Below are 26,454 nucleotides of genomic sequence, written 5' to 3' on the forward strand. Positions count from 1 at the left end.
GGCCCCCAGGCTGCTCTAAATTCCACCAAAGCCAAGGCTGGCACAGAACCAGGCAGAGAAGCAGGGAGCCATAAGCAGCTCCCCCATCTTCAAAGAGGGGAACACTGGCCCACCAAAATCGGTGTCCGTACAGGTCTAGGCTTTCTCAGCTACATCCACCCAAGGTGCTCAGCAATGGGAAGTCCACTGTGAGGAGACTGGGGTACAGGAAAATGACCAAAACCCACCCTCTACTAGGTGACCCACAGGAAATGGAGCACTCCAAAATTAGCCTTTCTGTCTGGAGAGGGGAGCATAGTTCAGTGGCCACAGCACCAGTCAGTGCATCCCCTGAGGGGACTCTGCCAACCCAATGCCCCAGGGAGGGTGGCAGTGGAATCGCTGGCCATAAATCCGCCCAACAATGGGCCTCTTCGAAAAGCTGTCAGCCTCTTCTGAGAGATTGGGGACTTTAGGATGACTCAGTTCCCCCCTCATCCCGTGGTCAGGATCGAAGCACATTCGCCTGGGGACACCATAGAAAAGGTGGCATGGCCACTGCCCATAGAGTCATAGAATCATAGAATATCAGGGCTGGAAGGGACCTCAGGAGGTCATCTAGTCCAACCCTCTGCTCAAAGCAGGACCAATCCCCAACGAAATCATCCCAGCCTGGGCGTTGTCAAGCCTGACCTTAAAAATTCTATGGAAGAAGATTCCACCACCTCCCTAGGTATGCATTCCAGTGTTTCACCACCCTCCTAGTGAAAAAGTTTTTCCTAATATCCAGCCTAAACCTCCCCCACTGCAACTTGAGACCATTACTCCTTGTTCTGTCATCTGCTACCACTGAGAACAGTCTAGAGCCATCCTCTTTGGAACCCCCCTTTCAGGTAGTTGAAAGCAGCTATCAAATCTTCTCATTCTTTATTCTTCTCTTCCGCAGACTAAACAATCCCAGTTCCCTCAGCGATTCCTCATAAGCCATGTGTTCCAGTCCCCTAATCATTTTTGTTGCCCTCCACTGGACTCTTTCCAATTTTTCCACATCTTTCTTGTAGTGTGGGGCCCAAAACTGGACACAGTACTCCAGATGAGGCTTTACCAATGCCGAATAGAGGGGAACGATCACTTCCCTCGATCTGCTGGGAATGCTCCTACTTATACACCCCAAATGCCATTGGCCTCCTTGGCAACAAGGGCACACTGTTGACTCATATCCAGCTTCTCGTCCACCGTAACCTCTAGGTCCTTTTCTGCAGAACTGCTGCCTAGCCATTCGGTCCCTAGTCTGTAGCGGTGCATTGGATTCTTCCGTCCTAAGTGCAGGACTCTGCACTTGTCCTTGTTGAACCTCATCAGAGTTCTTTTGGCCCAATCCTCTAATTTGTCTAGGGCCCTCTGTATCCTATCCCTACCCTCCAGCGTATCTACCTCTCCTTCCACTTTAGTGTCATCTGCAAACTTGCGGAGGGTGCAATCCACACCATCCTCCAGATCATTAATGAAGATATTGAACAAAACCGGCCCAGGACCAAACTTTGGGGCACTCCATTTGATACCGGCTGCCAGCTAGACATGGAGCCATTGGTCACTACCCACTGAGCCCGACAACCTAGCCAGCTTTCTATCCACCTTATAGTCCATTCATCCAGCCCATACTTCTTTAACTTGCTGGCAAGAATACTGTGGGAGACCATGTCAAAAGCTTTGCTAAAGTCAAGGAACAACACGTCCACCGCTTTCCCCTCATCCACAGAGCCAGTTATCTCATCATAGAAGGCAATTAGATTAGTCAGGCATGACTTGCCCTTCGTGAATCCATGCTGACTGTTCCTGATCATTTTCCTCTCGTCTAAGTGCTTCAGAATTGATTCCTTGAGCACCTGCTCCATGATTTTTCCAGGGACTGAGGTCAGGCTGACTGACTCTTCCCTTTTTTAAAGATGGGCACTACATTAGCCTTTTTCCAATCTTCTAGGACTTCCCCCAATCGCCATGAGTTTTCAAAGATAATGATCAATGGCTCTGCAATCACATACGCCAACTCCTTTAGCATTCTCGGATGCAGCGCATCCGGCCCCATGGACTTGTGCTCCTCCAGCTTTTCTCAATAGTCCCAAACCACTTCTTTCTCCACAGAGGGCTGGTCACCTCCTCCCCCCACTGTGCTGCCCAGTGCAGTAGTCTGGAAGCTGACCTTGTTCGTGAAGACAGAGGCAAAAAAAGCATTGAGTACGTTAGCTTTTTCCATATCCTCTGTCTTTAGGTTGCCTCCCCCATTTAGAAAGGGGCCCACACTTTCCTTGACTTTCTTCTTGTTGCTAACATACCTGAAGAAACACTTCTTGTTACTCTTAACAACTCCAGGTGTGATTTGGCCTTCCTGAATTCACTCCTGCATGCCCGAGCAATATTTTTATACTCTTCCCTGGTCATTTGTCCAATCTTCTACTTCTTGTAAGCTTCTTTTTTGTGTTTAAGATCAGCAAGGATTTCACTGTGAAGCCAAGCTGGTCGCCTGCCATATTTACTATTCTTTCTACACATCGGGATGGTTTGTCCCTGTAACCGCAATAAGGATTCTTTAAAATACAGCAGCTCTCCTGGACTCCTTTCCCCCTCATGTTATTCTCCCAGGGGATCCTGCCCTTCATTTCCCTGAGGTTGTCAAAGTCTGTTTTTCTGAAGTCCAGGGTTCGTATTCTGCTGCTCTCCTTTCTTCCTTGTGTCAGGATCCTGAACTCTACCATCTCATGGCCACTGCCTCCCAGGTTCCCATCCACTTTTGCTTCCCCTACTAATTCTTCCCAGTTTGTGAGCAGCTGGTCAAGAAGAGCTCTGCCCCTAGTTGGTTCCTCCAGCACTTGCACCAGGAAATTGTCCCCTACACTTTCCAGAAACTTCCTGGATTGTCTGTGCACTGCTGTATTGCTCTCCTAGCAGATATCAGGGTAACTGAAGTCTCCCATGAGAACCAGGGCCTCATGTAACTTCCGTTAGTTGCCTGAAGAAAGCCTCGTCCGCCTCATCCCCCTGGTCTGGTGGTCTATAGTAGACTCCCACCACGACATCACCCTTGTTGCTCACACCTCTAAACTTCTAAACCCATGTTGTGTGATAGAGGGCATCAGCCTTCACAGCTGTCAGCTCAACACTCCCCGCATGAAGAAAAACCACTAGCACCAACTGGTTATGCCACGCTCCCATGAACAAGCAGGTTAAAGAACTGAATCATTCCCATGCAGTCTACTTGCTTATTGGACATGGTGGCTAACACTGGAGCTGGTTGTGAATTGTATGACTGGCGGGGAGGAGGGAAGGAGTGTCAGAAAATGCTGATTTGGCCAAACTGATACTGTTGGCAGGAAAGGGTCGGCTTTGACAAATCTCCCACTTTGAAAGCTTTTGGAATTTTTTTCCAAAGTATACCAAACATCCCATTTTCACATTACCTAAAGGACACTTGCGACTTTTTGTGTAGAAATTTTAGTTATTTATACTAACAGAAAAAAGGTTAAAACAGGTTTTAAAAAGTCGACTGAACACAAACCATCCTGACTGCCCGGAGCTGAGTGGTTTTTCAGATTACCAGTTTGGGACAATTTTCAAGCTTTCAACTTTTTGTCCCAACCGGAGATGGGGAAAATATTCCATATTTGGAAAACTCTTGCAGCCTAGGAAGACAGTTTCCTGCCCAGCTCTTCTTAGTGTGGCCAGAGCCCCAAAGGCCCAGATCCTCCAAGGTACTTTGGCACCTAACTCCCATTGATTTCAATGAGAGCTGGGCACCTAAATACCTTTGAGGATCTAGGCCTAATAAACTGGCCCCACCTCCTGTAGCAATCCATTTCACCGCTGTCTCACCCCTACACTGCAAACTAGGTTGACTTTGTGTTGGAGTCAGCTGTGTCTTTCCCACAAGTCTTGTGCATGGGGTAGTGCATGGTTGTGCTTCCCTGGAACAAACATGGAAACCCAATAAAAATTGAGAATCACATTCTGCCTCCCAGAGTCCCCCTGTCCTGAGGAGAGATGTAGCCTGCACCAGTCCTAACCTTGACACATCAGGCATCCCCAGCAGACATGCACCAGCCAATGGGAGGATGGAGTTAAGTCTCCGCCCATTCCCTGACCTTCCCCACCCACAGGGAGCAAGACAAATAGTTATTTTCTTTAAATTAATAATTCACTTGAAGGCTGGCTCCAACGCATCACAAAGGGTGCTATATAATGCACTATGTACAGCAAGCGTGAGAGTATAATGTATACTCGGAGCCATTCTGAATCCCTCCAAATTGATAATTAGGAGCCAGCATTGGCTGGCAGAACAAAGTACCTATTCAGGTGCTGTTTGTGCAGGGAAAATTAATGATAATAAAATAAAGGCCCTGTAATTAGAGACAGAGAGAGTGTGTGTGTGTACAGGATACAATGGTGTGATGGTTCCGTTGGTGTGGGGGTTGGGATGGTCTCATGCAGTCTTGGGCGGGGAAGCCATGACTGAGTTACACCAGCAGTCCCCACTGAATGCAGATAAAACATCTGCCCCACTCCTCACCATTGTGTAAGAGCACAGGACTGGGCCACCAAGTCCAGTCCCCTGCTATTACAGCCAACCCCATCACACGATCCCATTCATAAACTTAGCAAGGGCCTTCTTAAAACCAGGTAGATTGTTTGCCTTCCACTGCTCCTACTGGGGGGCTGTTTCAGACTCTTGCTCCCTCCCTCTAATGGTTAGAAACCTGCTTCTAATTTCCAGCTTCATATTACTCATGGCCAGTTTGGAGCCATTGGTTTGTGGACGGTCACCTAGCTCTTGTCTAGCACGGTTCATCAGCAGATCTCCAGCCTAAGTCTCATAGGATAGGCTCTCCAGTCCCCTGATCATCTTACAGCCTTTCTCTGCATGTGCTCTGGATACGCCTCATATGCAGCGGCTTTTATTTTGTTTCATGGAGTTCTGAGACATTTTTATCCATGCAACTTTAAAGCTAAGTGTGTGCTTTTGTTACCATGAGTCCAACTAGACAGGGGTAGAGGGAGCCACAAAAATGACCTGAAATAGTGTCTCTAGGACTAAAATGTCATGATTTTAAAATCTGATATCTCAGGCCCTTCTAGGGGCAAAAGAACCCCTGTTTCGCCTGGGAATCTCCCCTGTTCCATGGTACAACATTCTCATTTCTAGCTGCGCTGGACAACTCCACAGCCCCACAGCTGGACAACTCCATGGGCCCACAGCTGATTTCACCAGCTCCTGGGCCCATTCATCAGTGTCTCCTGAGTGCATGGAACTGAGGAAAATTCAACCAGGGAAGATGCTATTTTTGTCCCTTCATGACACAAACCTGCTGTTGCCAAAGAGACCGACCCCTTCCCATTCAGCTCAGCTTTGTCCCCCAAGGAGAGTGGGGAGGGACAGCTCAGTGGTTTGAACATTGGCCTGCTAAATCCAGGGTTGTGAGTTCAATCCTTGAGGGGGCCATTTAGGGATCTGGGGCAAAAATTGGGGACTGATCCTGGTTTGAGCAGGGGGTTGGACTAGACGACCTCCTGAGGTCCTTTCCAACTCTGATATTCTATGATTCTGTGACCGAGAACTCCTGACCCCAAGGAAGCATTTGAATCTCTGAGTGAGGGCAACCCCAGTCTCTCAACCGCTTGGAACATTGTCACAGGTCAGGTGGTTCCAGGGTTCCATCATGCCTTCTTTCCATGGATGATATAGGATCCCCAAACTCTCTGGGTTGCAGCAGCAGCTCAGCATGCAATGTCTGCCATCGCCTCCCCAGGTCTGATCCATCCTGCTGCCGCTTTCCTGCTATCAGTCCTACACAGACAGAGAAATGGGCTGCTAAACATGCCCTTCACATTATCTGTCCGCTAGCCTGTCCCTGCTGGAAATGCAAAACCCTTTCAGCCAAGGAACCTGACTTCCTGGTTCCCTGTATTCCACTCACACCCTGATTATTTAATAGCACGTTGCTGTTGACAATAAAAGACTGACTGCGACAAAGACAAATGTGATCAAATGGCTTATATTTCTTCAGGTGACTGCTGGCTAGTTGCATTTTCTCAGCACCGAGGGTCCACACCAGCCAAAGGGTGCTTGGCATGGTCCTTTTGTTTCAAGAACACCCCTGTGGCTGGCAAGGCCCCGGGCATTCCTACACACTCCCCAGTCCAACGAAAGGTCCCATCGCAATCCGTGCGTCTCCTCTCCCCCTGCTGGCTTGTAAATCACGCTCCTGCATTCTCAGCTTCTGGCTCATTAAATGCTCTTCTAGCTTGCCTCTCTCTGTATTCTCTGGCCCATGCTATGCAGGAGGTCAGACTAGATGAGCTAATGGTCCTTTCAGGCCTTAAACATCTCTGAATCCATTGTTTCTCTTTCCTTTTTAACTCCCACCTCTTCCTCTTTTCTGTGTTCTTCTCCTTCCCTTTTTTTTCTCCTGTTCTCAAAAGCACAAGGACATATACCTGCCTTGACATTTTTTGATTTATCTCCCACATCTGTCTAGGGTACCAAACGATCCTCTTTAACACGCACAAATGTTCTCCATCCCTCTCTCCTTTTTTAAAACAATGCAGAGGAGTTTCTGCCAGCACAATTAATCACCTTAGAAAAACAATCTCTGGGTCTTGCATTAATCAAGTGAAGAATCAAGTGTCCATATTTGTTCCTTCAATGAAGCAGTAAGTTTAGCACACTCCGGTCATTGCCAGAGCTTTGCTCAGTGGCTAGGAGGCTGTACAATCAGGGTTTACCTCTCTCCGCGCTAAAGGTCTCCATTGGGCCTGGAATGGTCTCTTCTGTCAGACTTTTGGCACAATCAGAAGTAAACATAATCCAGCATTTTGACATAAAAAGCCCTTCAGCCAAAGGGGGCAAGAAGAAAACATCCTGAATATTAAAAGCAAAGCCAGTGGCTATTAAATTTCACTTCATACCTTGGCTGGTAAACTAGAGTGAATCAGAAAAAGCAGCGAGAGCTTATTAGCTGCTAGTGTAACGATCTCATCTTCTGTTGGCCACAGGCCTGGAAAGAAGATTTTAGCACTGACGGTGCTAATAGCATCTCTTCCAAGCTCTCCAAAGCCTCCAATTTCTAGTCCTGCTCAGAACCCAAAATCAGGGTTCAACTAAACCAAAAGTCCCAGGTCACTGGCTGCCAAATTGCCTAGGCTGATTGCTGACAATGTCACATCACTAGCCAACTAGAAGGCAAGTGGCTCCATCTTTCAGTGCTGGCCATCACCCAGGCTCTGAATTAGAGGGTTTCCACTGGCCCCACAGGATCCACCCATCTTGTCACAGCTGTTAAAAGCTTGATTTAGGAAGCCATTTCCAATGCATAACAACTTCATTGAAGTTGCTGATTAACGAACAAGACAACAAACCCTGCTCTTATCTGCCAATAGTTGTCGCTCATTATAAGATGTTATAGGTTGGCTTAAACCTAGCTTAAACTGTCTTTCATTAAGTGTAAAAAGTAACTGTGGTATTTTGTGGAACCAGATAGCTGATACATAGAAGCCAGCTCCCAAAATACAAGCCTATATCCAGGCTTGAGTAGAAACTGAACCATGTGACCCAAGGGTCAGTCCTGGGGCCAGTTTTGTTCAATATCTTCATTAATGATTTGGAGGTGGATTGCACCTTCAGCAAGTTTTCAGATGACACTAAACTGGGAGGAGTGGTAGATACGCTGGACGGTAAGGATATGATACAGTGGGACGTAGACAAATTAGAGGATTGGGCCAAAAGAAATCTGATGAGGTTCAACAAGGACAAGTGCAGAGTCCTGCATTTAGGACAGAAGAATCCCATGCACTGCTACAGACTAGGGACCAAATGGCTAGGCAACAGTTCTGCAGAAAAGTACCTACGGGTTACAGTGAATGAGAAGCTGGATATGAGTCAACAGTGTGCCCTTGTTGCCCAGAAGGCTAATGGCATTTTGAGGTCTATAAGTAGGAGCATTCCCAGCAGATTGAGGGAAGTGATCATTCTCCTCTATTCGACATTGGTGAGGCCTCATCTGGAGTATGGTGTCCAGTTTTGGGCCCCACACTACAAGAAGGATGTGGAAAAATTGGAAATCGTCCAGTGGAGGGCAACAAAAATGATTAGGGGGCTGGCTTATGAGGAGAGGCTGAGGGAACTGGGATTATTTAGTCTGCAGAAAAGAAGAGTGAGGGGGGGAGGGTTGATAGCTGCTTTCAACTACCTGAAAGGGCGTTCCAAAGAGGATGGATCTAGACTGTTCTCAGTGGTACCAGATGACAGAACAAGGAGTAATGGTTTCAAGTTGTAGTGGGGGAGGTTTAAGTTGGATATTAGGAAAACATTTTCACTAGGAGGGTAGTGAAGCACTGGAATTGGTTACCTAGGGAGGTGGTGGAATCTTCTTCCTCAGAGGCTGGGATGATTTAGTTGGGGATTGGTCCTGCTTTGAGCAGGGGGTTGGACTAGATGACCTCCTGAGGTCCCTTCCAACCCTGATATTCTATGATTCTAAGCAGTTTTCCTGAGGGCTGATATACCAAATGCAGGGGCCCGGGCCTGGATTGGTGGAGCTGTCCATGTGTGAGAGAGAGAAGCAGAAGAAACCCAAGCACACAGCTAAGAGAAAAAGCTAAGAGAGCTTTTGGGACAAGTGCTGCCTAGAAAGGGGCTTGGAACTGTGAGCAAAACTGTCCCTGGTTGTCTGATTCCTCCTGTGTTCAAGGAAACAGGGCACTGTACAGTCCTCTGTAAATAAACAGGATTGCATCAAAGACATAGCTGACTCCATCATCAATTTCTCTTTCTAATGGAAACAACCAGCTAGACCTTGAAAATTTCCTAACTCTTGGGTGAAAAAGGGGTCAGTTACTAACAACATTTCTAACTGCTATACTATATTCTGTATTAACTTATGGGACCACCACTATCCTGGCTGAAACTTGGGTTTGAACCTGAACCCTCTACAGCTAAACCCGTCAGTTCTCACATTGAGAGCTGTAACTGATCCATAACCTCTAGGGATCAGGGTGAAGCCTGACATGCTCTGACCAGTGGGTCATAATAGCACAGACCCCAACTGAAGCAGCATATCTGACACTGCATAGAAAATACAGCCTTATGATTAGGGCCCTACCAAATTCATGGTCCATTTTGGTCAATTTAATGGTCGTAGGATTTTTAACATTGTAAATTTCATGATTTCAGCTATTTAAATCTGAAATTCCAAGGTGTTGTAATTGTAGGGATCCTGACCCAAAAAGAAGTTGCGGGGGGGGGGGGTCGGGCGTTGCGGTACTGCTACCCTTACTTCTGCACTGCTGCTGGCGGCGGTGCTGCCTTTAGAGTTGGGCAGCTGGAGTGCAGCGGCTGCTGGCTAGGAACCCAGCTCTGAAGGCAGACCCGCCACCTGCAGCAGTGCAGGAGTAAGGATGGCAAGATATGGTACTGCCACTCATGCTTCTGCACCGCTGCCTGCAGCACTGGGCCCTCTGTCAGTAGCCACCACTCTCCAGCCACCCTTTTATGGCAGCAGTGCAGAAGTAAGAGTGGCAACACCATGACCCCCACCCCAAAATAAACTTGTGAGCCCCTGAAACTCCTTTTTGGGTCAGGACCCCCAGTTTGAGAAATGCTGGTCTCCCCCTATGAAATCTGTATATTATTGGATAAAAACACACAAAAGACCAGATTTCATAGTCCGTGATGCATTTTTCATGGCCGTGAATTTGGTAGGGCCCTACTTATGATTCATGTAAACTTGTAGCTGTGACCAGCTGATGAACAGCTTGGAATCCTCCCGCTTGGGCTGAACGTAAATATCCTATTTGAAAAACAATAGTATAGATCCCGAGTGGAGTGACATGGCTGCTTATAAGGCGCAGCCTTACGATTCACATAAACTTATTCCAGTAAAAGAAAGAAAGAAAACCACATGCTTAATTTTTTGTAGCTCCTTGGGGAAATCATCAGCTTGTGCATAAAACATGAACAGTCTAATCCTTGAGCTAAAAAGGTTTTAGCCAAGGAAAAGCATGTGGCTTCTGCATTATTTCACCTGATTTATTTTTAATTTTTAGCCCAAATGTTTAATTCTAAAAGAACATAACCTGGAATTGACAGTCTTATGAGCACAGCATTAGGCCTTTAACATCCCATCCAGTTGCGGGGTGGGGTGGGGAGGGAGGGTCATTCCTGCCTTTGCTGTCATTAGAAGGTGCAATAACAATGCACCAGTTTTTGTAACAATACCACCATAAAATCAGCACTAGCCACCTGCCTATGGGCTACAGACTAGATTGTGAATGTATTTCAAAATCACATTCTAGGGGTTAAAACATTATGGGCTGCATGTTCTCAAGAACTAAAAGGAATTTCCCAGCAATCCATAGATCCATTTGGGCCATATGATTGTCATTAGGGGGGACCTCTGGGGCTGGAGCCCTTGGACCCAGTGAATATCACATTAGATAGACCATATTTCCAATGAGGTGAGTTCATGCAGGACAAGGCAAGTCCAGGAACAGAGAGATGGACAAGGTAATTAACTAATACCTTTTCAAAGTCCTCACCTACCCCACTCTACCCACCCCCTCAGGTGCCACCTTAAGACTTTGCCCTTCTCCCAAGAAATGGGTGTCTCCATGCATTTAACATCTGAACTTTCAAATGCTTCTTTGTCTTGCATCTTTGAAGCTCTAAGCTTCAGACCCTGCGCTAAGCTGGAGTTTCAATTCCTTCATGTCTCTTTGCTGATAGCAGTGTTATACCCACAACTGAAGGAGCCAGGTATTTGAGTGGCATTTCCTGCTTAGCTCCATTCCTTTCCTAACAGGCTAACATTACCTTGTGCTGTCCCTACCCCTGCAAGTTTTTCTTTGAATTTAGTGACAAAACCATAAGTTACAGAAGGTGCCTTCCGTTACCACCACTCTAGGCTAAATAACTGGGGCAGACGGCTCCCTTTGTCACCTCACACCACTTGGGTCATCCTTAAAACCTCATTCCAAGGCTGGCTTTGGACAGAAATGAAGTAGGAGTGCTGAGCTCAGCTGAGTTCCATGAGTAGATGCAGGAGTGGTCTCATTTCCTTTTTGTGAGGCTCATGGGCTGGGACAACCCTAAGCCGCAAACTGCTCTCAACAGCAGCAGCCTTTTGACAGTGTAACGCAGTTGGGAGCCTTAACTCAAGCAGCTCATACTTTTCACTGAAGGGCCCCAATGTCCCAGCCATGGCCCCAGAGAAAGCTGCTACCTTAGCAACATACTGGAAGTGACATGTAAGCAGCTCCATCAAGCCAGCTGCACATGCTGCTCTCTGTCATTGTGACTGCTTGAGAGCAGTACAGCTTCTGAAGTAACCATGCCCTTGCAGGGCCAGGTGCTGTCAGAACAGCTTGTGAGGATGGGCACAGGGAAAAGGAGAGATCAGTTCAGAGTATAGTTGGGGAACTGACTTTATGGGAGATGGGCTAGTCTCCACCTCAGGGCCAAACCCTTATGGATAATGGAAGCCAGGTTCGATTTACCCATTTTAATCAATGCCAAAAATCAGCCTTATGTTCACACCCCATGCACTGGTCTCAGCCAATAGTACAAGGGTCCAATGACTTAGAAGCCTTTCCCCAGAAATAGTGACAGGTTTCAGAGTAACAGCCGTGTTAGTCTGTATTCGCAAAAAGAAAAGGAGTACTTGTGGCACCTTAGAGACTAACCAATTTATTTGAGCATGAGCTTTCGTGAGCTATAGCTCACTTCATCAGATGCATACTGTGGAAACTGCAGCAGACTTTATATATACACAGAGAATATGAAACAATACCTCCTCTCACCCCACTGTCCTGCTGGTAATAGCTTATCTAAAGTAATCGTCAGGTTAGGCCATTTCCAGCACAAATCCAGGTTTTCTCACCCTCCACCCCCCCACACAAATTCACTCTCCTGCTGGTGATAGCCCATCCAAAGTGACAACTCTTTACACAATGTGCATGATAATGAAGTTAGGCCATTTCCTGCACAAATCCAGGTTCTCTCACTCCCTCACCCCCCTCCAAAAACCCACCCCCATACATACACAGACTCACTCTCCTGCTGGTAATAGCTCGTCCAAACTGACCACTCTCCAAGTTTAAATCCAAGTTAAACCAGAACATCTGGGGGGGGGGGGGGTAGGAAAAAACAAGAGGAAATAGGCTACCTTGCATAATGACTTAGCCACTCCCAGTCTCTATTTAAGCCTAAATTAATAGTATCCAATTTGCAAATGAATTCCAATTGAGCAGTTTCTCGCTGGAGTCTGGATTTGAAGTTTTTTTGTTTTAAGATAGCGACCTTCATGTCTGTGATTGCGTGACCAGAGAGATTGAAGTGTTCTCCGACTGGTTTATGAATGTTATAATTCTTGACATCTGATTTGTGTCCATTTATTCTTTTACGTAGAGACTGTCCAGTTTGACCAATGTACATGGCAGAGGGGCATTGCTGGCACATGATGGCATATATCACATTGGTGGATGTGCAGGTGAACGAGCCTCTGATAGTGTGGCTGATGTTATTAGGCCCTGTGATGGTGTCCCCTGAATAGATATGTGGGCACAATTGGCAACGGGCTTTGTTGCAAGGATAAGTTCCTGGGTTAGTGGTTCTGTTGTGTGGTATGTGGTTGTTGGTGAGTATTTGCTTCAGGTTGCGGGGCTGTCTGTAGGCAAGGACTGGCCTGTCTCCCAAGATTTGTGAGAGTGTTGGGTCATCCTTTAGGATAGGTTGTAGATCCTTAATAATGCGTTGGAGGGGTTTTAGTTGGGGGCTGAAGGTGACGGCTAGTGGCGTTCTGTTATTTTCTTTGTTAGGCCTGTCCTGTAGTAGGTAACTTCTGGGAACTCTTCTGGCTCTATCAATCTGTTTCTTTACTTCCGCAGGTGGGTAGTGTAGTTGTAAGAAAGCTTGACAGAGATCTTGTAGGTGTTTGTCTCTGTCTCTCTCTGTCTGAAACACCTACAAGATCTCTGTCAAGCTTTCTTACAACTACAGTACCTGGATTTGTGCTGGAAATGGCCTAACCTGACGATTACTTTAGATAAGCTATTACCAGCAGGACAGTGGGGTGGGAGGAGGTATTGTTTCATATTCTCTGTGTATATATAAAGTCTGCTGCAGTTTCCACAGTATGCATCTGATGAAGTGAGCTATAGCTCACGAAAGCTCATGCTCAAATAAATTGGTTAGTCTCTAAGGTGCCACAAGTACTCCTTTTCTTTTTCCCCAGAAAGCCTCTTCCTCTCCCTAGAGGAGGCCAAGAAGATCTAAGGGCCAGCTGAAGGACTCCTCACAGGGGGGTGCATGGGGACATTACATGTAGTTTCCACACCTGAAAAGTGAAAAGGTCTGGGGACAGACTAGGCATCATTAGTCACACCCCAAAAAAGTCACTTAATTAGATCACAGCTAGAACCAGTTGCAGCAGCCCTTAAAATTGCCTCAGCCCTGTCTGCTATCTTCCATCAAGCACTGTCCAAGTTCCTATTGGTGACATCTCAGCCAATCAACCAAGGTCTGACCCCAATCATAAAATCCAAAGCCTGCTGGAGACATTCCATGTTCAGGGTGAGCATAGTCTCATTTAGTGGAGAGGGCCAGAGGGTGTTGCTGTGCCCAGAAGATGTGTCGTTATATGAACTGGACCTAGCATGCACTGCTAACCCAGCAATTTCTACCCTGCACTCCCCACAGGGAAAGAATCAGCAGAATCATGACTGGAAGTGCCACCTAGTGCAGCATCCAGGTGGTATGGGAGAGCCCATGGATTTCTGCAGCCCCCTTGTCTGACCAAAAATATTCAGTCTTGATTTTCCACTGGCCCAGCACTACAGATGGCTGGTGGTATGAACCGTATAAGTACGTGTGGCTTTTCTTCCCTGAGCAGGTTACAGTTGACACCATGAAGTGTCCTGTGTGATGTTAACTGTCTTAAATAGACAGCCTGCACCCTACCTGTGAAACTGCTATGCTATCACCCAAGAGCACCAGCATCTCTTCACACCTCATGGGGACTAGGACTCTAGGTCAATAAACAACTGAGATTGAGATGGTATCACTGCCTGGAGCCAGATCAGATATTAGCCATAGTAGGGAACAATAGTTGCAAACCGATGCAGCAGTTCATTAGCAGCATCCACGCTTCAGTTGTTTGCTTTCATTTGTAAGTACAAGTCATCCCCTCATTAGAATCAACTTTAAAGGAAGGCTTCCATATTTAGGAAGGCTTGCATCAGAGAGTGTTGAACCTGGCTGCCTGCAACACACACCTGCAGCCACGTGAACAACTGGGTGAAGAGGTTCTTGAGGCAAGGCTGCTAATGGTGAGGAGAGCAGAGGCAGGGGCAGGCGACTCTACCAATTTTGCCACCCCAAGCAGTCGCTGCCAAATTGCTGCCACCCCAACAGCAGCGGAGCTACCGCCAAAAGCCGCCGTGGTGGGAAGAGGGGCAGAGCTGTCGCTAAATTGCCGCCGCGGGACACGGACGGCCGCCCCATTCTGAATGCCGCCCCAAGCAGCTGCTTGGAAAGCTGGTGCCTGGAGCCGGCCCTGAGCAGTGGGAGCCCACATTGGGTCTTGAGGGCTGCTTTTGCTAGAGCAGAGCACAGCGCTGTTTCAGAAGCAGATATGAGAGCAGGTAGCTTTTATGGGGGAACAGCCGGTGGCAGCAGGACTGCAAGCCTGAGTGCTCCAACAGGGCTGCCTAAGGGGCCCCAGTCAGTGAGTGCTATTCCAGCTTCAGGTCACTGACCACAAGGTCCCATTGCCCTGCCCATAGCTGTCTGGCAGGCATTGGTTTAGAAGGGGGTGGGCAAACCTTTTGGCCCGAGGGCCACATCTGGATATGGAAATTGTATGGCGGGCCATGAACGCTCATGAAATTGGGGTTGTGGGTGAAAGGGGGGCTCTGGCTTGGGGTGCAGGCTCTGGGATGGGGCCAGAAATGAGGAGTTTCAGGGTGAAGAAGGGGGCTCTGGGCTGGGGCAGGGGGTTGGGAGGGGATGAGGGTTCTGGCTGGGGGTGCAGGGAGGTTGGGATAGTTGGGTTTGGAGGGCAGGAGGGGGATCAGGGCTGGGGCAGTGGGTTGGGGCCCAGGAGGGAGTCGGGGGGAAGTCTCCAGGTGGCGCTTACCTGGGGGAGGGATAGCTCAGTGGTTTGAGCATTGGCCTGCTAAACCCAGGGTTGTGAGTTCAATCCCTGAGGGGGCCATTTAGGGATCTGGGGCAAAAATTGGGGATTGGTCCTGCTTTGAGCAGGGGGTTGGACTAGATGACCTCCTGAGGTCCCTTCCAACCCTGTGATTCTATGATTCTATGAAGCAGCTTCCAGAAGCAGCGCCATGTTCCCACTCCAGCTCCCATGCGGAAGCTCAGCCAGGTGACTCTACATGCTGCCCCATCTGCAAGTGCCTCCCCAGCAGCTCCCCAGTGGCCGCAGTTCCCAGCCAACGGGAGCTGCTTGTGGTGGGGGCAGTGTGTGGAGGCCCCTGGCTGCCCCTACACATAGGAGCAATAGAGGGAACATGCCGCTGCTTCCGGGAGCTGTGCAGAGCGCCCCCCCCACCCCACTCCCCGACTGGAGCGCAGGAGTGGGGCAAGCCCCAGATCCCTCTCCCCAGCGGGAGCTCGAGGGCCAGATAAAATCAGTTAGCAGGCCGGATGTGGCCCACGAACCATAGTTTGCCCACCCCTGGTTTAGAATGAGGAGTTAGATAAGGTGGGTCAGTACACAGCACCCACCACAAAACAACTCAGAAGGAGTGCTCGGAGGGACAGAAGGGCTGCACGACAATAGCACCTGTCCCCAAGCAGAGCTAGTTCTGTCAAGAGGGGAATTAAGAGGGACCCAACCATGTCTTTTAGAAGTTACTGTAGACATTTAGTTGTCAGCTGGACATCCCAGAGAGATAGAAAGGACTAGTGTATTCACATGTGTCCTGGTGCAAAGCCAGAATCCTTCAGCCTTCAATCCCAGCAGCAGTTGTTTGCCTTGTTGCCAAGTTGCATCCACCAGTTCTGTCCCTCCCTGACCCAGTGTCTGCAGTAAGGAGAGACACGTTAGCCAGACTACAGTTGAGTTCTCTTTATTGCAGAGCTGCTGTTACAGGACAGCTCAGGAATTAGGACGGCTGCATTTTTTGTACACAAGACAGAATCCCAGGGCAACTAAGGCCACAGCCAAGGCTGCTGCCACCACTGCTAGCCCACCATCAAGCTGGGCCCCTCTGCTGCATCTGTAGAGAAAAGAAGTTAGTTTAGAGCATGAGCAAGGAGCTTTCTACCCACTTCTCCCATCAGTTAATGGCCTCCATACCCTGCAATGACATCTTCAGTGCTGCCACTTGGCCTTCTGAGGGACCCCACAAGCCTTGAGCTGGGTCAAGGATGAACAGTGGTCCGACTGCAACATCAGCCTCAGATCCTGATACTGAAGACCCATCTGGATAGAGATGAGATGTGAATGAAGATTAGTAAAACGCCCAGGTCTGAGTGGAATGACTTTATGGTGCTCATTTTCTTTAGGCCACTAGTCCTCAGCTCCTGGGAGAGCAGGGTTAATAAGAGTTTCTTTTATAGATGGAGGGGAAGGAGGTATAGAGACCGCATGACTCACCCAGGGTCAGATGGGGGCCTGATCCTGACTCCTAGCTTCTCCCCAAGTCCCAGTCCAGTCCTTCCTCTCAACCCTGGATTTGGGATAACTGCCGTTGACAGTCTAAATGATACCATCTCAACTGGAAGACATGGCCACCCCATTCAGTAAACACAGTGCATTAGACAGCTCACGATTCCCAGAAGGCATCTCTCTCTGGAAGCGCCTTCCCAGCCAGCTGTCCAGAGTGTTCACTCTCCTGGACTGTCCAAGTTGTCCACAGTTCCCAGTCTCATAGCAGCTGCAGATGTTTCTGGCGCCTTCCACTGGAGACCAGCTGGAACAGAGCATGAGCTAGAGTGAGAATTGTTCTCTGGGTCCATTTCCCCCTTCTTTATGTTTTACTCCAGCTACTCACAAATTGCCGGCTTTGTAGAAGGAACAAGCCTTGTTCAAGGGATCTGGAGCTTGGTCAGCTGAGGTGACCTTCAAATGTCAGGTGATGTAGATCTGAAGAGAGAGTGAAAGCATGGGGATCATCCCAGAGGTTAGATACAATAAATTTGTTTAGCCAGCATTACAGCTGTGCTAGTTGGTTTGGCCAGTGAACCAAAAAACTAAGTTAAAAAAATTTTGGATTGGGTCAAACAAAGCATTTCACTTGATCCAAAGTGAGTTGTTTCATTTGAAGTTTTTACTTTATAAAAACACTAAGATTTAAACAAAGTTGTTTTGAATAAAAGTTATTTTGAAAGTGTCAGAACCAAATGTTTTTATTTTATAGTTTTTGTTCACTGAATTATTTGTTAGCCCAAGTTCACATTTTCAGCAAAGAAGTCTTGGCTGAAAAAAAGTTTTGCCTTGCTCTGATCAGATTAGCAGACTCAGGAGAGGGATAAAGGCATCTCACCAAATTGCTGGTGTCTCCTGCAAACCTGAACGCATCCACCATGAATTTCAGCATGTCCTGCCTGGGCCTGGGGGATACGAAGGCTGAGATGGGAAATCATCTGATTTCCCATCCAACAGGCAGCTAGACACAAGAGTCATGGTCAATGAGGTGCTAACCAAGCATAGTTCCTTACCAGCTACATCAGTAAATATCCCCTAGAAGGGACGCCCCAGCTCTTACCCATTAAAGTCAATGACAGCATAGCTGGGAGAGGAGTCCCTGTCTGGGCTCAGGGTGGCCACACAGCTGTCCACAAAGAGCCTCAAAGCCACATGGTTCCCAGTGCTGACATCAGCTTGGATATGCATGACCTCCCCAAGCTGGAATCCATTGGAGGGTCTCTCAGTGCTCCAGGCATCTGCAAGGCAAGTTCACCATGAAGAATTTCAAAGGTGCTGGGTGCTTTATGAGGCCCTGACTGTCCAAGGGACAGTATAAATCAGCTAGGGAAGGGCCTAGACACTAGTACAGGGATCTCAAACTCAAATGACCACGAGGGCCATATGAGGACGAGTACATTGGCCTGAGGGCCGCACCACTGACCACCACCCCCCGCTGCCCTGGCCCCTCCCCCACTCCACCCCTTCTGTGAGGCCCTGCCCCTGCCCCGCCTACTCCCACCCCTTCCCTGCCCCCATTCCAACCCCTTCCCTGAAATTCTGTTGCGTTCTGTTGCGTTGCGTTCTGTACGGTTGAAGTTATGGGGCAAGTGATGCTGTTTGTTCACAATTTCAGTCTGTGCACGTCTGTGGAAGCACTCTATGTAGAAGTCCAGTCTGTCATTTCGACCATCAGGAGGAGTCCACGCAGAATTCTTCTTCTTGTAGTGTTGATAGGAGGGTTCCTGTGGGTCAGTGCACTGTTCAGTGGTGTGTTGAAAATATTCCTTAAGTCGGAGACGATGAAAGCTTCCAGATCACTGCAGAACTGTAGGATGTTTGTGGGGTGGTGGGGCAGAAAGAGAGTCCCCGAAATAGGACAGACTCTTCCACCGGGCTAAGTGTGGGGTTGGATAGATTAAAAATATTGTTAGGTGAGTTGAGGGTACCACTGTTGTAGCCCCCGATACTTGTCACCTGGGATAGTGACACTCAATAGGGATCACAGCTGGACTCGTTCTCAGGATTGTTGGGTTGCTGGCAGGGGTGGAGCTGTAGGGCAGGCATTCTTAGAAGCAACATTCTTCCCCCTGCACCCACCCTCCCCATGGGCAGCACAGAAGACAGCCAAAGCTTGGCTCCATCACTGATTATTAGACTATAGAGCTTGGTAGTGGCCCTTCCCCTGTCAGCAGCACCAAAGCTCAGAAGAAAGCTCTGTACTACTGGGACAGGACAACTGCATTCTGGTCCACAAGAGAGGCCCCAGGAGCAGCCTCTTCTCAACAGTGCAGCCAAGCCCACCCCTTGGCCAAAGGTTACTAGCTCCCAGCAGTGTGCAGTTTGGGCATTGTAGAGCATGGGTTTCTCTCAGGGTGGCTTCACCCTAAGAGAGATTTTTTGTTAAATCTGTTCAGCCAAATATGCCTTTGGCTAACTGTAGTGACCTTTAATAAGATCAAGGCCCATCAAATTAAATATGGTTTACAAGCTGTCGCCAACCCCCTAGAGCTGGCAGCAGGGTCTAGTCTTTTATCTGTCACAAGGCAGAGCACCTAGGCCCCAAAGGTACAGGAGGTACAGTCAGAATGGTTCCTCCAATTCCTGAAACCTAAAGCCCTACACCGTGCCTCACAGGGCTACAGGCACCAGACAGCAGCTGTGCTCTTAGCTCTGGAAGGACATTGGGCACCCTAGCCATAATGGGAGACAAGCTCTGGGTGCCACAGCTTCCCTACCATTTCTTGGAGTTACTTGACTAGCATTTGCGAGTGACAGCTGTGAGACAGGCAATTCAGTTGACTAAGGGGCCCTATTGGCCTCTCAGTGAGGTTTCGCAAAAAGAAAAGGAGTACTTGTGGCACCTTAGAGATTAACCAATTTATTTGAGTATAAGCTTTCGTGAGCTACAGCTCACTTCATCGGATGCATACTGTGGAAAGTACAGAAGATCTTTTTATACACACAAGCCATGAAAAAATGGGTGTTTACCACTACAAAAGGTTTTCTCTCCCCCCATCCCACTCTCCTGCTGGTAATAGCTTATCTAAAGTGATCACTCTCCTTACAATGTGTATGATAATCAAGGTGGGCCATTTCCAGCACAAATCCAGGGTTTAACAAGAACTTTAGCTGTGCAGAACACAATGCCATCCACAGCCTCAAGAAACAACTCTGACATCATAATCAAAAATGCTGACAAAGGAAGTGCTGTTGTCATCATGAATAGGTCGAAATATGAACAAGAGGCTGCTCGGCAGCTCTCCAACACCACTTTCTACAAGCCATTACCCTCTGATCCCACTGAGAGTTACCAAAAGAAACTACAGCATTTGCTCAAGAAACTCCCTGAAAAAGAACAAGATCAAATCCGCACAGACATACCCCTGGAACTCCGACCTGGGATATTCTATCTACTAGCCAAGATCCATAAACCTGGAAATCCTGGGCGCCCCATCATCTCAGGCATTGGCACCCTGACAGCAGGATTGTCTGGCTATGTAGACTCCCTCCTCAGGCCCTACACTACCAGCACTCCCAGCTATCTTTGAGACACCACTGACTTCCTGAGGAAACTACAATCCATCAGTGATCATCCTGAAAACACCATCCTGGCCACTAAGGACGTAGAAGCCCTCTACACCAACATGCCACACAAAGATGGACTACAAGCCATCAAGAACACTATCCCCGATAATGTCACGGCTAACCTGGTGGCTGAACTTTGTGACTTTGTCCTTACCCATAACTATTTTACATTTGGGGACAATGTATACCTTCAAATCAGCGGCACTGCTATGGGTACCCGCATGGCCCCACAGTATGCCAACATTTTTACGGCTAACTTAGAACAACGCTTCCTCAGCTCTCGTCCCCTAACGCCCCTACTCTACTTGCACTATATTGATGACATCTTCATCATCTGGACCCATGGAAAAGAAGCCCTTGAGGAATTCCACCATGATTTCAACAATTTCCATCCCACCATCAACCTCAGCCTGGTCCAGTCCACACAAGAGATCCACTTACTGGACACTACAGTGCTAATAAACAATGGTCACATAAACACCACCCTATACTGGAAACCTACTGACCGCTATTCCTACCTACATGCCTCCAGCTTTCACCCTGACCACACCACATGATCCATTGTCTACAGCCAAGCTCTGCGATACAACTGCATTTGCTCCAACCCCTCAGACAGAGACAAACACGTACAAGATCTCTATCAAGCATTCTTACAACTACAATACCCACCTGTGGAAGTGAAGAAACAGATTGATAGAACCAGAAGAGTTCCCAGAAGTCACCTACTACAGGACAGGCCTAACAAAGGAAATAACAGAATGCCACTAGCTGTCACCTTCAGCCCCCAACTAAAACCCCTCCAACGCATTATTAAGGATCTACAACCTATCCTGAAGGATGACCCAACACTCTCACAAATCTTGGGAGACAGGCCAGTCCTTGCCTACAGACAGCCCCCCAACCTGAAGCAAATACTCACCAGCAACCACATACCACACAACAGAACAACTAACCCAGGAACCTATCCTTGCAACAAAGCCCGTTGCCAACTGTGCCCACATATCTATTCAGGGGACACCATCACAGGGCCTAATAACATCAGCCACTCTATCAGAGGCTCGTTCACCTGCACATCCACCAATGTGATATATGCCATCATGTGCCACCAATGCCCCTCTGCCATGTACATTGGTCAAACTGGACAGTCTCTACGTAAAAGAATAAATGGACACAAATCAGATGTCAAGAATTATAACATTCATAAACCAGTCGGAGAACACTTCAATCTCTCTGGTCACGCGATTACAGACATGAAAGTTGCGATATTACAACAGAAAAACTTCAAAACCAGACTCCAGCAAGAGACTGTTGAATTGGAATTCATTTGCAAATTGGATACAATTAACTTAGGCTTGAATAGAAACTGGGAGTGGCTAAGTTATTATGCAAGGTAACCTATTTCCCCTTGTTTTTTCCTACACCCCCCCCCCAACGTTCTTGTTAAACCCTGGATTTGTGCTGGAAATGGCCCACCTTGATTATCATACACACTGTAAGGAGAGTGATCATTTTACATAAGCTGTTACCAGCAGGAGAGTGGGGTGGGGGGAGAGAAAACCTTTTGTAGTGGTAAACACCCATTTTTTCATGGTTTGTGTGTATAAAGAGATCTTCTGTACTTTCCACAGTATGCATCCGATGAAGTGAGCTGTAGCTCACAAAATCTTATGCTCAAATAAATTGGTTAGTCTCTAAGGTGCCACTAGTACTCCTTTTCTTTTTGCGAATACAGACTAACATGGCTGTTACTCTGAAACCTGTCAGTGAGGTTTAGCAATCAAGCTTGTCTACAGCTAAGGCAGGGCATGAAGCTATTTCCCTCCTGTACAGTTTGAAGAGTTACTCTACTGTAGAGAGTACAGAGATCAATACACCATCTGGCTGCTCTTGGTGTTCTTCCCCTCCCCTTTTGAACTTAACAGGATTTGAAGCCAAGGGACTATAGGTGATCCGCAGGGCCAGCTGGAGAGTAGAGGTCTTAATTTTCACAGGATGGCTGGAGATGAAGGTGTCATTTACAACCACTAATAATAGCATTCAAGGAAGCCTTGAGAGCCACATCTGCAAGAACTCAGAGCCCATCAGCCCAGTTTGACCCAGGTGATGGTACTTAAGAGCTGGCTGGAAAAAAACCTGACAGAACAGTTTTCCATCAAAACATGCAGTTTCACTGAAATCTGTTTCATGGAAACGATTTCAACAAGAAGTTAAAGTGTTTTGTTTTGATTAATATTTTAAACGCACTGGAGTCAAAGCACATTGACTCAACAGGATAGAAATGAGATATTTCATTGGTTCCAGAGAAAGACATTTTCTGGAATTCTCGTGGGAAATTTCCTTGTGTTCCAGCTTAGAATAGAGGTTGGAAGTTTCAGAGTTCCCCACGGAATGGAAGTTCCAGTTCCTGACCTCCTCTAGTGATACTTCCCAGGCACCACCCACTCTCCCATGTCCCAGGACTGTGGCAATGGGCAGATGCCATCATGACCTGTGCCTGAACACCTTGACAGAGCAGTGCAACACCATGATGCATCACTACAATGACTGCACTGGGAGTGCACTGGGACGTGTTGGGGCCCCATACTGCACGGGATGCACAGGAGTCCCTCAATAAGCTGTACTCTTCCTGGGCAGAGGGTGCTTCCCAGATGTAGCCAGACAGATGGCCCTTGGAGCCTGCTGCTCCTCCAGCAGGCAAAGGACTCTCGGCAGCAGCTCTTGCCACTCTCCACCCCCACATGTTCTCACAGGTGGCGCAGCAGCTGCCTCTGCTGAGGATCTTAGGCCAGTCTCAGACACCCAGACTTTTGAATTTTTGCACCATTGGCTAGGGACACTGGAACAATTTGTATAGTGCAGGGGAGGGGCTGAGAGCCACTGAACCAAATAAACCCCAGCACCCCTAGTTCCAGCATCTATGTCCCTGGCCACATTTGGCCAGTGACTCTAACAGAGACCAGACAAAATGGCAGCAGCTCAAAGGGACTAGCACCGCATCTACCAGCTGTTTGAGCCTCATTAAGGCCAGACTTTGTGCAGAGCTCAGCTCCTGTTCAGGTACCTAGAGGAAGGCCAGGACCCCAGGAGTACTTAGCACCCAACATGCTGCACTCATGTGCAAGGTCTGGCCCGGTTAAGGGTGTTAGGATATAGATATTCAGGCCGGTCTGTAAAGGCCTATACTCTAAGAATTTAGGTGTATTCTTATCACTTGGCTAGTTCCAGAGGTATAAAAGAAAGAATCAAAATCACTGTCTGCTGGTGTAAGGGCCTTCTCTTACTGTGACAGTCTGAGGCCCTGTTCTTAGGCTAAGGCCTTTGGCTAAGCGGCAGAGGCAGCCATAAGCTGGGAAGCAAACAGTCACATCCTCACATTCCAAACTAGTCACACTGAAATAAGGTGCTATTCGGCTGTTAGGAATACAATCCTGTCCTGATAGTTCCTATCACCTCCAGAGAAAGGGAAGTGCCTAGAAAATGTAAAAGGAAACTTACTTTGATAGCATCCTGTCTGGCAAGAACTCACTTATCAATAGCTGGGATGTGAAATCCTCACTTCTGTATTGTCTTGTCATTATAGTTCCCACTTTGCTGTTGTTTGTCTGTATAATCTCTGTCTGGTTCTGTGATTGCTCCTGTCTGCTGTATAATTAATTTTGCTGGGTGTAAACTAATTAAGGTGGTGGGATATAATTGGTTACATAATCATGTTACAATATGTTAGGATTGGTTAGTTAAATTTCAGGAAAATGATTGGTTAAGGTATAGCTAAGCAGAACTCAAGTTTTACTATATAATCTGTAGTCAATAAGGAAGTGACTGGGTGGGGGTGGGCATGGGCATGTGGGTGTGTGAGATGGGAACAGGGAATGGGGGTAAGAAAATTGGAATCATGTTTTGCTAAAGGGGGAAATGGGAATGGGAGTAAGGAAGTTGGAATCATGTTTGGCTAAGAGTAGGAATGGGAACAGGGACACAGGTGTAAGGCTCTGTGGTGTCAGAGCTGGGAAGGAGGATACTAAGGAAGGAAACTGGAATCATGCCTGCTGGAAGTTCACCCCAATAAACATCGAATTGTTTGCACCTTTGGACTTCGGGTATTGTTGCTCTCTGTTCATGTGAGAAGGACCAGGGAAGTAAGTGGGTGAAGGAATAAGCCCCCTAACAAAGGGTACTGCTGTTTCTTGGGATTCCCAGCCCTGATTAGATGTAGGTAGAGCCTAGAGAACAGGACACATTTATCCATCTCACAAGTTTGCTATTGGGGGGACAAGTCTCAGCCTGTACCTCACTTGGGAGTGGAGATAATATACATGCTTTAATACCGGAGCTGTGCCTTGGTCACTTAAGCCACATGGTATTGGGTCCAATACCCCATAGCATAATTTAATTTACATGCCGGACTTCCAGACAAGACAGGGTTGTGTCCATCACAGAATGACCGCTCAGGCTGAAGTCTGCTTTCCATGATAATTTGTATGACTAAGACTGTTTGCAGAGAGAGAATAACCAGCATTGTAAACAGTCCAAATGAAACACTACTGGGGCTAGTTAATGTACTTGCAAATAATCTCTCCATTTGACCAGCTCTAATCACAACCAAAGTTACGATGCTCCATCCCAGACGTACATCTCTGAGCTCTTGTCTGATGCTAAGAGGAGACTGGGGAGGGGAAAGAGATTCTGTACCCATTTGGGGCATCTTACTTGCAAGGTGCTGCCACATTCAAAGGTCACCATGTTTTCGGCAGCATTAAGGGATGTGTACCAGCAGGCAGCTGGGCCAAGGCTCAGGTCAGCAGCTTTGGTCAGTTGCCTCATCCCAAACAGACCCCTGTGCACAGTGATCACCCTTTGAGCTTCCTCACACTGCACCATTACAGGCTTCAGAGGGGACACAGCCCTGAGCTGGGAAGCATTTGCCCAAGACCAAAGGTAGGGCTGGGCAAGAGAGGGCACATGGGCTTGTCTGAGAGGGGGCTCAGCCCTGGGGGTGGGTCTCCAGATGGCTGAGTCACTCCTAGAAAAATCCCAGGAATTGTAACAGGCCACCCTACTGACTGCCCAGCATAGGAGAGCAAAGCAGAGGTTGTGCCCCATCCTGCCTGCCTGCAGCAAACGCAGCCTGGAGGGAAACTGCTGCTCTGGGGCCCTTTATCCCCGGACCTAAAGCCAGCTCCCAGCTGCCCCAGGTAATTAACACCCTCCACTAGACTGCAGGCAGCCGGGGCCCAATCACAGCCACTGCCCTGCCCCTGGGGCAGGGAAATAATGAATGGGGATTCGTGCCTCCTGGCAGTCAGTACCCTCCAGCCTTTGGGAAGTTCCTGCTGCGGTTCAGAAAACTGATCATAGAATCATAGAATAACAGAGTTGGAAGGGACCTCTGAAAGCCATCTAGTTCAACCCCCTGCCCAGAGCAGGACCAATCCCAACTAAATCATCCCAGCCAGGGCTTTGTCAAGCCTGACCTTAAAAACTTCTAAGGAAGGGGATTCCACCACCTCCCTAGGTAACGCATTACAGTGTTTCACTACCCTCCTAGTGAAAAAATTTTTCCTAATATCCAACCTAAACCTCCCCCACTGAGAATAGTCTAGATCCATCCTCTTTGGATCCACCTTTCAGGTAGTTAAAAGCAGCTATCAAATCCCCCTTATTCTTCTCTTCCATAGACTAAACAATCCCAGTTCCCTCAGCCTCTCCTCAGAAGTCATGTGTTCCAGTCCACTAATCATTTTTGTTGCCCTTCGCTGGACTCTCTCCAATTTCTCCACATCCAACTTGTAGTGTGGGGCCCAAAACTGGACACAGTACTCAAGATGAGGCCTCACCAATGTCGAATAGAGGGGAACGATCACATCCCTCGATCTGCTGGCAATGCCCCTACTTATACACTCCAAAATGCCATTGGCCTTCTTGGCAACAAGGGCACACTGTTGACTCATATCCAGCTTTTCGTCCACTGTCACCCCTAGGTCCTTCTCTGCAGAACTGCTGCCGAGCCATTCAGTCCCTAGTCTGTAGCGGTGCATTGGATTCTTCCGTCCTAAGTGCAGGACTCTGCACTTGTCCTTGTTGAACCTCATCAGATTTCTTTTGGCCCAATCCTCCAATTTGTCTAGGTCCCTCTGTATCCTATTCCCTACCCTCCAGCGTATCTACCACTCTTCCCAGTTTAGTGTCATCCGCAAAC

The 26,454-nt window shown here is 47.9% G+C and overlaps 2 pseudogenes; both read right to left on the bottom strand.

Annotated features, from left to right (window-relative positions):
• Positions 1 to 16,320: 16,320 nt before the first annotated feature.
• Positions 16,321 to 17,936, bottom strand: LOC144271467 (zona pellucida sperm-binding protein 3-like; annotated as a pseudogene).
• A 707-nt stretch (positions 17,937 to 18,643) lies between these two features.
• LOC144271468 (zona pellucida sperm-binding protein 3-like) lies at positions 18,644 to 25,358 on the bottom strand (annotated as a pseudogene).
• Between the last annotated feature and the right edge of the window lie 1,096 nt (positions 25,359 to 26,454).

The sequence above is a fragment of the Eretmochelys imbricata genome, chromosome 10 (genome assembly GCF_965152235.1).
Source record: "Eretmochelys imbricata isolate rEreImb1 chromosome 10, rEreImb1.hap1, whole genome shotgun sequence".
Taxonomy (NCBI): Eukaryota; Metazoa; Chordata; order Testudines; family Cheloniidae; genus Eretmochelys; species Eretmochelys imbricata.